At 37.2% G+C, this 12,788-nt stretch overlaps 1 long non-coding RNA gene across 1 annotated transcript; it reads left to right on the top strand.

Annotated features, from left to right (window-relative positions):
• The first annotated feature begins 9,210 nt into the window (after nt 1-9,210).
• LOC128549724 (uncharacterized) lies at nt 9,211-12,403 on the top strand. The gene is made up of 3 exons (XR_008367895.1): nt 9,211-9,844; nt 11,583-11,696; nt 12,290-12,403. It is a non-coding gene; the product is annotated as an uncharacterized LOC128549724 (long non-coding RNA).
• Nucleotides 12,404-12,788: the final 385 nt, after the last annotated feature.

Raw genomic sequence — 12,788 nt, 5'->3', positions numbered from 1 at the left:
ATGACCCCAAAATCAAAAGGGGTCATCTACTCTTCATGACCAATCATCCTATGAAGTTTCAACATTCTGGGTCAAGTGGTTCTCTAGTTATTGATCGGAAATGGTTTTCAATGTTCAGGCCCCTGTAACCTTGACCTTTGACGTAGTGACCCCAAAAACAATAGGGGTCGTCTACTCAAGCAGCCCTACAACCCTATGAAGTTTGAACGTTCTAGGTCAAATGGTTCTCCAGTTATTGCTCGGAAATGAAGTGTGACGTACGTACGTACGGACGGACGGACAGGGCAAAAACAATATGTCTCCTGGGGGAGACATAAACATCTACTCTGCATGTCCAATAATCCTAATGTTTCAACATTCTAGGTCAAGTTGTTCTCGAGTTAATGATCGGAAATAGTTTTCCATGTTCAGGCCCCTGTGATCTTGACCTTAAGCAGAGTGACCCCAAAAGCAAAAGGGGTCATCTAATTTGTATGACCAATCATCCTATAGGGTTTCAACATTCTGGGTCAAGTGGTTCTCAAATTATTGATCAGAAATGGTTTTCCATGTTCAGGCCCATGTGACCTTGACCTTTAACAGAGTGGCCGCAAAATCAATTGGGGTCATCTACTCTGCATGTCCAATCATCCTATAAAGTTTCAACACTCTGGGTCAAGTGGTTCTCAAGTTACTGACTGGAAAGAGATTTCCATGTTCACCCCCCTGTGACCTTGACCTTTCATGGATTGACTCCAAAACCATTAGGGGTCATCTAGTCTGTGAGTCCTATCATCCTATGAAGTTTGAAGGTTCTAGGTCAAATGGGCCTCATGCTATTGACTGGAAATGGTTTTCCATGTTCTGTCTGCTATGACCTCCACCTTTAATAGAGTGACTCAAAAATCAATAAGGGTCATCTACGCTGCATGTCCAATCATCCTAGTATAGTTTCAACATTCTGGGTCAAGTGGTTCTCAAGTTAATGATCGGAAATGGTTTTCCATGTTCAGGCCCCTGTGATCTTGACCTTAAGCAGAGTGACCCCAAAAGCAACAAAAGGGCCATGATGGCCCTGTATCGCTCACCTGAGTACCATTGCTCAAAATGACATGATCGTTTCAAACCAATCCCATTAGAAGCTGCTAAGGTGTATTCATTTTGATAAAAAACTAGAGCTATCACTAAAGGTGATGAATGTACCCCCCGCATGCACTGACACAGTACATTGCAATTTGATGCACACAAGATTGCATAATTATGTGGACTTTATGTATATAGACTGTATGTATACAGTATAGTAACAAAAAACAAAGTCCCATAACTATGCAGAATATTTATCTAAAAGAACGTAACATGCACCATGCACAACTAGGGTTGGCACTGATCACTTGTGTGAAATTTCATTAAGTTGTGTGCAAGGGTTTGAAAGATTAGGCGCGCACAAGATTGCATATGCAGACTGTATGTACATAGTATGTTAACAAGAAACGAAGTCCCAAAACTCTGCAATTTTTGTTGTTGAAAGAACATGACATGCCCGATGCACAACTAATGTTGTTACTGAACACTTGTGTGAAGTTTCATTAAATTGTGTCAAGGGGATGAGGAGAGATGGTGCGCACAAAATTGTGTCTATGTATATAGTATAGTAACAAAAAAACAAAGTCCCGTAACTCTGCAATTTTTTTTTCTGAAAGAAACTAACATGCCCCATGCACAACTACTATTGTTACTAATCACTTGTGTGAAGTTTTATTAAACTGTGTCAAGGGGATGAGGAGAGATGGTGCGCACAAGATTGTGTCTATGTATATAGTATAGTAAAAAAAAAACAAAGTCCCGTAACTCTGCAAAAAAAAATTCTGAAAGAACCAAACATGCCCCATGCACAACTACTATTGTTACTGATCACTTGTGTGAAGCTTCATTAAATTGTGTCAAGGGGATCAGGAGAGATGGTGTGCACAACATTGTGTCTATGTATATAGTATAGTAACAAAAAACAAAGTCCCATAACTCTGCAATTATTTTTTCGGAAAGAACCTAACATGCCCCATGCACAACTACTGTTGTTACTGATCACTTGTGTGAAGTTTTATTAAATTGTGTCAAGGGGATGAGGAGAGATGGTGCGCACAAAATTGTGTCTACGGACAGACAGACAGACAGACAACCTGAAACCAGTATACCCCCACTTACAACTTTGTTGTCGGGGGGTACAATAAAGGGAGGTAATTTGTCACAAATTCAGTCAATATATATCTTCACTGATTGTCCAAGTCCATCTGTTGACATAAATGAAATTTCAGATCAGTATCTTCATTAGTTATGGAGATATACCTATTTTCATTTAAAATAAAGGGAGGTAATTTGAAATAAAATCAGTCCATAGTTATCTACCCTGATTGTCCGAGTCCAACTCATGACAATAATGAAATTTCAAACAAGAGCTCGCCGAACACGAAATGCCCCCCTTGATGCATTTAGTAATTGCACAAGGAACAAATTATATGCTCACTTATGCATGTGGTTCAAATTTGAAGGCTGCAGCTTGAAAAATGTGAAAGTAGGTCACTAGGTCAAAATCAAGGTCAAATTTTATTTCGGAACACAAAACTATGCAAGTGATCCAAATTTGAAGCCTGTACCTTCAGAAATGTGAAAGTAGGTCACTAGGTCAAGCTCAAGATCAAAGTTAATTTCAGTACACAAAACTATGCTTGTGGTTCAAATTTGAAGGCTGTAGCTTGAGAAATGTGAAAGTAGGTCACTAGGTCAAAATCAAGGTCAAATTTTATTTTGGTACAAAAAACTATGCATGTGGTCCAAATTTGAAGTCTGTACCTTCAAAAATGTGAAAGTAGGTCACTAGGTCAATAACAAGGTCAAAGTTTGTTTCAGTACACAAACCTATGCATGTGGTCCAAATTTGAAGGCTGTAGCTAAAGAAATGTGAAAGTAGGTCACTAGGTCAAGATCAAGGTCAACTCATGTCAAGGTTCATCTTGCCACTCAAAACTATACATGTGGTCCAAATTTGAATGATGTAAGTTATGGACATGAATATTCTAAGTTTTTCCCTATATGTCTATATGAACCATGTGACCCCTGAGACGGGGCCTATTTGACCCTAGAGGGATAATTTGAACAACCTTGGTAGAGAACCACTAGATGATGCTACATTACAAAATATCAAAGCCATAGTCTTTGTGGTTTGGACAAGAAGATTTTCGAAGTTTTTCCCTATATAAGTCTATGTAAACCATGTGACCCCCAGGGCGGGGCCATTTGACCCTTGGGGAAAAATTTGAACACTCTTAGTAGAGGACCACTAGATGATGTCATATACAAAATATCAAAGCCCTAGGCCCTGTGGTTTTGGACAAGAGGTTTTTCAAATTTTTTTCCTATATAAGTCTATATAAACCATGTGACCCCTGGGATGGGGCCATATTTGACCCCAGGGAAATAATCTGTACACTCTTGGTAGAGGACCACTAGATTTTGCTACATACCCAATATCAAAGCCCTAGGCCCTATGGTTTTGGACAAGAAGATCAGAAACTGTTTAACTGTTCCTGGCCAATGCAACCTTGACCTTTGACCTAATGACCTCAAAATCAATAGGGGTCATCTGCTGGTCATGGCCAACCTAACTATCAATTTTCCTGAAACTAGGCCCAAGCGTTCTGGAGTTATTGCTCGGAAACCGTTTAATTGTTCAGGGTCACTGTGACCTTGACCTTTAACATACTGACCTCAAAATCAATAGGGGTCATCTGCTGGTGATGACCAACCTCCCTATCAACTTTCATGATCCTAGGCCCAAGCGTTCTTGAGTTATCATCCGGAAACCGTTTTACTATTCAGGGACACTGTGACCTTGAACTTTGACATACAGACCTCAAAATCGATAGGGGTCATCTGCTGGTGATGACCAACCTCCCTATCAACTTTCATGACCCTAGGCCCAAGCGTTCTTGAGTTATCATCCGGAAACGGACTGGTCTACATTCCGACCGACCGACATCTGCAAAACAATATACCCCTCCTTCTTCCAAGGGGGGCATAATAAGTCCTATACGTATTTACTGATATAAATCCATTTTGATTACAATCAGGGGAGGTAATCAGATATAAAATAACTCTGGAACCTATGATTGGATCTGACAGATTCGTCATGCAATCCAAGATTTATTGTTGTTGAAGATATTTTGGAAGTTTGTATCAAATCAAACCATAAAGGAAGTCTCTATATGGCTGCAAAAGCCAAAATAGCAAATTTTGGACCTTTAAGGGGCCATAACTCTGCCACCCATGATAGAAACTAGCCAGTTCAAGAAAGGAACTGAGATTTTGTGGTGATACAAGTTGTGTGCAAGTTTGGCTAAAATCAAATCATAAACAAGAAACGCGGCAATGCCACGAAACCAGGTTTTCAACACTTTTCATAAGAATAAAAAAGTATACTGAATCACAGTGCACCACTTTAAAGCACAACCCTAACCCTAACCCTATTTTTAGTAACAATGACCTTGACTTTAGTCAGAGGGTCTCTCCCTGGAAAAGTTTGAAATGTATGTATGAAATGGTGGCCTTTGGTGCATTTTGTCTAAATTCTGAGGTACGGTATTGGTACTCCCATCATTTTAGGCGGGGCAGTGGTCTCGCCCTGGAAAATATTGAAATACAGTTATGAAATCGTGGCCGCTGGTGCATTTTTGTCTTAATTTTGAGGTACGGGAGAGGATACTCCCATCGTTTTAGTGGGGAGAAGGGTTCTCCAGTGGAAAATTTTAAAAAGTAAATGTGTATATGTTTGTTTGTTTTGTTGGGTTTAACGTCGCCCCGTCATAATTATAGGTCATATGGCGGCTTTCCAGCTTTAATGGCAGAGAAAGACCTCAGGTGCCCCTCCATGCATAATTTTATCACGGTCGGGCGCCTGGGTATAACCACCGACCTTCCGTAAGCCAGCTGGATGGCTTCCATACTTAAGAATTTAACGCCCCAAGTGAGGCTCGAACGTACATCGATGAGGGGCAAGTGATTTGAAGTCAGTGACCTTAACCACTCGGCCACGTAGGCCCTGTAGATGAGTATAGTTCACTTCTCAGCCAACTGAGGTCGGGGGCGAGGGCACGGGACCCTGGACCCGGCCCTGGATCCGGGCCTGATAATAAATTATCGGAAATCCTTTGCAATATAAACTTCAACATAAGTACATGTATATAAATATCTACATAAAAGTAAAGTAAAGTTTCTTGTTAAACAAATGTCCCCACCTGGAATGAATGGAACAACTTTTTTCAAGCCGAGCGCACGGCAGGCGTCAAATTTATCTCCCCAGCATCCAGTCTAGGTCGATACTGCTGGAAACAGTACCAACTGAAGTAAATCATCCAGCACTGAAGACTTGACGAGATATCAGTCGCGACCGGGAATCGAACCCGGACCGCTGGCGTTGTAGTCCATCCTGCTAACCACTGCGCCACTGACTCCCTATATGAACATAAAGAAGTGCGTTCAACCGCAGCATTTTTGACGGCTGTAAGTACATTATTTTTGTACTACTTGCCTGTGATAGTTTTACCCTTTTTGAAAAGTTTGTACAACGGGGCCACTAGAGTTGTAGAAGATGGCGTAAATAAAATTTCTTGTCACTTTTTCATTCCTTTTACAATGACCTGCTTTGTCTTAGTTTTACTCTGTCATTGTTTATCATTTATGCGTAAGAATAACAAACTCAGTTTCATTCCCAGTTAGCAACTCAGAAATATTCTTGGAATTACAAGTTTCATATTCTTTCAGCATTTTTGGCGCTTACTAAACGTTTTAACTTTTGGACTGATGACAACAAACGGGATACCAATCTAGCACGAACCTTTAATATCAAACGGTTACGGAGTATGACTGACGGTAGTCCAACTCGTGATTTCATTTCATTTCAGTCTGGCAGTACGTCCAACTCAGTCATAGTATGAAGAACGAAAGAAATATTTTGATTTGCTATAGGTAATACATTTAACTCGTTAACAGAAATGTTATTTGACATTTTTCTGCATAAAACCTGTAGGAAAACAGCTATCAAACATATGTATGAATATACGGCATTTAGCACAGAGTGAAGTCGTGCTCGATTTGTTACCCAAACTTAATTCCGTGTGTTCATGAAGGAACAAGCACATGAGAATAAATATGAATATATCTCTCTCAAGCTCTGTTTTGTTTTCAATTAATTAAACTTGAGATCCTTTTAAATAGACAAAAAATATTGCGCTAATTGATACACTTAGAATTAGCCTGAAACGTTGTGCTCCCCATTAGCTGCTATCCGGTACCGGTACATGACGGTGAATGAAATGCGCCAACATCGACGTAATAAAGTTTTAACGTCACAAATGGCGAAAAACAGATTAATAATATAGTTCAAACGGTGACTTTCTTCAGGTACTGCGAAGTGTTCATGACATGACATATCACGCTTTACACAAACAAACACAAGAATAAATTTGCTATTCAGAAATATTAATCTTTTCGCCATTAAATCACCATTATGCTTGCAATCATGTCTGAAAGATTGAAGTACCTCAGTTATGCCGATTTTAAATAGTCGTTGTTTGTGACTCTGTGGACGGACCGTCAGGGGAGGTAACAAGAGTCACGGATTTGGACTAGATTGGCGGGTACTTTTGAATACCTAGAGTGTAAGCTATTTAGGAAATAATATATCGAACATCCTCTTCTTTTATACCCAAATCGCAGCAATGATTTTCTTTCTTGCTGCAACAACAGATCTACCTGGACGGTTACTGTCTTGAAGAATTTTTAACCCGCTGGAAATTTTGACCAAACGAAAAATTGTACACGTCACTACAAAACTCTCATGGATACGACGCATTTCAGAAATTTGTAAGTATTCGCGAAGAGATCGAGTCTCAACCGCAAGCTATGATTTCTATTTCATTTTGTCATTGAAATATAGCCACTGTATATGAGTGTTTACTAATCTTGAATTAAGCACGCGTTCTGGTGTTTTATATAAATAACTCGTAAGGGCAATCTGTCAGTAATTACTGGGGTTTGCGTCGTCTTTCTCGGGTGCTAGAATAAATAGTGTCACTCAAGGATTTTTGACAGTTTTCCGTAAAATATTGTAAATTTCTTTGATGAGCTCCAATGATTCTCTTGGCATGGGTTTTTAGAGTTGGTAATGGATATTCGGTTAGGGCCAGCTACAGTATCATTGTGTTTCCAGAGAAAGCCTTTCACCTTGCCAACACATCTGTAATTGCTCGCACAGAAAGCAAGGTAAAGAAGTCTTCATGGCACTCTAAGACTTTTTTAATTTGTTCGTTGTTTTTAAACAAAATTCCTATCATAATACCAACCAGTCGAAACACTTAAGTAATATGTCAAGGCTTTTCCAAATTAAATTCAAAGTTAGGAGGTATATATATTAAGCAGACGTATTTGGTCGAAGCAACAATATTTAATACGACCGACTGATATTAGGTTTTAAACCAATTTGTCTGTTAGGACATGAATCATTAATGATAAATGATGTAACGTAAGTTTTATTCGTAAAATTAAACTAGAGTCATTCTGAAAATAAAGTAAAGACAATCGCCCGCTTCCGTAGACGTTTGACACGCAAGAAACTCATGTTTTACATGGCTGATACGTTAATCACTCCTTTACAATCGTGCAAGGTCGATTCGCAGTGAACTTTATAACTCGTATGGAAGAGAAAACTTTTTTCAAGTGGGTACGAGAATTCAAAAAAAATGGTCAGGCAGTCCTTAAAGACAGGGCTCGTCCTGGCAAGCCAAAAACACGTCAAAGAACATTACTGCTGTAATACGTCTGATTGATGAAGACTCCAAGTAAACGGTGTCCCTGATAAGCACTTGGGTTAAAGGAAGGTTTGTTCCCGAATTGCTAGTAAAGTCAAATGTGCTAAAGATAGACTGAAAAAAAATCTAAAATTTAGATGATCGCACAATGTCACAGCTCCTAACACGGAATGAGATTTGTATATACTTTTATGAGCCACAGCATCGCGTTTACAATAGACAGTTGAATCAAAAAGGCGACCGTAGACTGGAAATTGCAAAAAATGTCAAAACGTTTTGCAGTCCATTTTCTTTAGGTCAACGGGTACTGTTGCAGACATTTCTATACCATTAGGAATGTTAGTCACTGGAAAGTGTTATAAAGACGAGTACTGAAAGCTGCTAAATGAAAATACAAAAAATGCTTCCAAGGACTGGTCTTCGTGGCCTTTAATTGGTCCATGACAACGCAACGGGTCACAAAAATGCATCGTTCAAAAGTTTCTGCAAGAAGAAAACATGGTACAAATCAATCATCTAGCTTATTCATTAAATCTTAGCCATTGTGCCATTTTCTATTTCCAAGGCTGAAATAGATGCTGGTTGAATGCAAATATTTATCGAATATTTAAAGCACTTGGGAGTGGTATGTTTCAGTTACTTAAGACCATACTACACGTTAACGTCAGGTCGACTTAACATACTTTGCGCCACAAATGCGCCTCAAAATAATGCTTCTGTTTATATAAACACAATCATATCAGATAGCACAACCAGTTTTTAACTTATATCTATGTGCGCCGCGTTTATGATTTACTCGGGCTACGCCCTCGTGAAACTATTTTGCAAGCGTTCATCCTTATCATATTGTTTCGATATGTTAAAACATGATCGTTTATATATATAGATAGATATACAGAGTAAAACAAACATAACACGGGGTCAAAACAAACAAAAAGAACACATTAGAGCGTCATCTAGTCTACTTAAGAGTTTTTTTTAAAACATGTTTTTAAAATTAAAAAGCTACAGGGATACTGTGTAAGCATATCCCATTCTACAATTGTGAGAACAAGCATCTGTTATAGCGATATCAAGCTGTCTTTGCCTGAACGTTACTAGTTATTGTCGAAAACCGTCATGTTATAATATAATTTGAGCCGTGCCATGAAAAAACCAACATAGTGGGCTTTGCGACCAGCATGGATCCAGACCAGCCTGCGCATCCGCGCAGTCTGGTCAGGATCCATGCTGTTCGCTTTCAAAGTCTATTGCATTTAGAGAATCCGTTAGCGAACAGCATGGATTCTGACCAGACTGCGCGGATGCGCAGGCTGGTCTGGATCCTTGCTGGTCGCAAAGCCACTATGTTGGTTTTTTCATGGCACGGCTCAATTTTTCTTTCACAGGTGGTATAAGCCTGTTTCTCGGACAAATATATATATAAATAAGTTATTCTTAACTTTGAACATTAATAGGTTAATTGGCTAATTCAGTGGGCATCTGGGTATAAAACAAATGGACTGTACCTGGATTTCCAGTTTACCGCCGAAACGCCGGAAAGAAACAATCAGTATTTCACTTCAAATTTAAGGGGATACAGAAGAGGTGTATGGGGACGAAAAAAAAAAATAAATTCCTCTAATAATAATTTTTACGATATTTCTCACATAGGATAGACATACATAGTTCAACGTGATAAATTATTTCTTACTTTGACGTCGTGCTGCATGTCGTTGGTAAAATGTTTCTGAAAACTTTATTTTGTATATTTTTGCTTTTTGAAATATCTTACGGGGAATTCATTCAAAATTATTTTGAAAAGAAAACGGGACAATTCATTGCCGTGATAATAAAAAGTGTTACTACAAGGAATGAAATGGACTGTTTGGTTCAGTGTATGGACGGTTCGTGCACACTTGCAGAGTATAATAGTGGTTCAAGGTTATGCCGGCTAGGAGAAGGAGGCGACGCTAATCTAAATCAAACCTCTGATTCAAATGTAGTAGTTTTCAAAGTTTCAAATGGTAAGAAGCTTTATTTGCTCATATGTTCAAAAGTATTTTCGGTCTATAAATTTTCGGAGATATTACACAAAGTGTTTATCATAAATATTAAAAATACAATGTATTCGATATCTCACTCCTTTACACAAACTATGCTTGAAAATATTCCTTTTAGAGAACATTTCATATTTAAGGGGAAATTTCGCATTTTATAAATGTCTATTTTCACAAAAGTTATGGAATTTTTATCACATATGCTGAGAGTTGCGTTTCCTGTTTGATATAATTTACTTAAATTTTATCACGTTTTTTTATTAACATAGTGAAATACATGTACATTCATCAACAAGCAGTTAGCATCATTTCGAAACTGTGGTTTTGAACTATTTAACTACTTTTAGTGCAATTCAGAAACAAACTTTAAAATAAAATAGACAATTTCAGCTTTGACCTTTTCAGTTATCCACGTTCAGCAGAAAATGTACCTCGACGGGTCTACATTTCGCAAAAATACCCCTACTGCTCTACAGTTTACAAATTACTACCGCCAGAAACTACGGAGGCCTCTCACAAATATTATAATATTTCAAAACAAGTATGATACTGTGATTCTGAAGACTATTTTTTGCAAAACCAAGATACTAAGAATTTCATAACTAGCAGTATTTATTTTAATAATTCACAAAACATGTTCAAAGGATACAATGTTAGCAACTTAATGCACTGTACTTGTACATGATTAATCTATTTCTATTTGATTTAGCTCCAGATACTTGAACATATATCCGATGGTCATGGTGCACTTAGATATTTTATCTTTAGGTATATACTTCAAATGTAGAAAATCCTTATCAAATGTACTTAAAGAAATGAATTGTTTTACTCGTACATTAGGCTTTTGTTATACAACCGAGTAGTTTATGACAGTTGTTATATATTAGATCATTGTCTCGTCAAATGTCGTGAATTTTCCCGTTGTCCGTGGTTACTGACCACAGAAAGGCTGTGTTTTCTCATTTTGATATTCTCTTACCGTACCGTTTCGTGTGTTATTTTTCTGCTGTTCGTATGTCCTTCGAATGAAAGTAGTTCTGCACGTTTGATAAATCGACGTAACGTAGAATAAAGCCTTGACTTGCTATACTGAAATGAAAATCGTTTGTTTGTTTTTTTAATAAATGGCAGCCCGTGAGTAAATTTATCAAAACGACATTGTCACCACTTTTTAAAGATAAAATATAATATGAAAGCGTTTGATACGTTAAATGATTTCAATAATGTATTAAAATTAGGGTATAATGTGCGGAGCTCTTTCTATCCGCGAAAATGTTATCAAAATTGTGATTTTCCATTAAACGCCCATTACGGAACTTGTGTGAGGTTGAAATTTTCCAATCAGTCTAGCAAAACCTCAAGCACATCCCCCCCCCCCCCTATCTTTTTGTTTGGCCAGTTGCTAAGTATACTGTGAAGTTTTAAAAAGACAGAGTTTAATCAAATTCTACACTGCAGAAAAAATTTGATCAGAACGTACAGAATTACCTTTACCTCAATTTTAATAATGATTTTATGATAATGATATGGGCTTAGTTTTAGATATACCTGTACAAAGATGGTCATCAAATCTAGTCCAACATTATAGGCAAGATGTAGCCTACAAATGATTTAGCGCTTCCGATTATCAAGCATAATTCTAATAGATGATAAACATTTCATTACATAAACATTGCTTCAAATATTCAATTACAATATTTTTCAGTCGTTGATGAATGTACGAGTTAGGTGTGTCAAAATGGCGGAACGTATGTTGACCTGCTAAATGGATATTCGTGCAATTGTCCAGAAGGAACTGTCGGATTAAACTGCGAGCAAGGTATAATTTGTTCTTAAAATCTTAGGTACAGACATACCATTAGAGTACGTCTCTCCGTTACATGATTAAAGTAAGAAAATGAATATGAAGAATAAATGAGGAAAAAGCCTTGCCTCAAACTAAATTCTCAAAAAAATCATTAAAGGGGCAACACAAGTGCAAGTGAAAAAAACAACACAGCAACACAATAAAACAGCTTTTGCGTCATGTCCTTACATTTTACCGCATTTTTATATCAATTCTATTAACATTATATACATTTGATTTTACAGTTTACCGCATTTTTATATCAATTCTATTAACATTATATACATTTGATTTTACAGTTTACCGCATTTTTATATCAATTCTATTAACATTATATACATTTGATTTTACAGTTTACCGCATTTTTTATATAAATTCTATTAACATTATATACATCTGATTTAGATTAACTGTAGATGGGTATGAAATTCAGTCCTTAATTATAAAAAAACCACGAATATGCTTCTAAATAGTGTCTCAGATTATCAAACATATTTTGAATAACTGATAAGCATTTTCATTACGGTCAAAATATTGCTTCCAATAATAATTAAGATAAATTTCAGACATCGATGAATGCGCGAGTTTTCCTTGTCAAAATGGTGGAACGTGTGTTGACATGCTTAATGGATATTCGTGCAATTGTTCAGAAGGAACTGGCGGATTAAACTGTGAGCAAGCTATAATTTGTTCTTAAAATCTTAGGTACAGACATACCATTAGAGTACGCCTCTCCGTTACATGATTAAAGTAAGAAAATGAATATGAAGAGTAAATGAGGAAAAAGCCCTGCCTCAAACTAAATTCTCAAAAAAATCATTAAAGGGGCAACACAAGTGCAAGTGAAAAAAACAACACAGCAACACAATAAAACAGCCTTTGCGTCATGTCCTTACAGTTTACTGCATTTTTATATCAATTCTATTAACATTATATACATTTGATTTTACAGTTTACCGCATATTTTATATAAATTCTATTAACATTATATACATCTGATTTAGATTAACTGTAGATGGGTATGAAATTCAGTCCTTAATTATGAAAGAAACATCGAATATGCTT

Source organism: Mercenaria mercenaria, chromosome 16 (genome assembly GCF_021730395.1).
Source record: "Mercenaria mercenaria strain notata chromosome 16, MADL_Memer_1, whole genome shotgun sequence".
In the NCBI taxonomy this organism is placed as follows: domain Eukaryota; kingdom Metazoa; phylum Mollusca; class Bivalvia; order Venerida; family Veneridae; genus Mercenaria; species Mercenaria mercenaria.
This window is presented reverse-complemented; position numbering and strand designations above follow the sequence as displayed.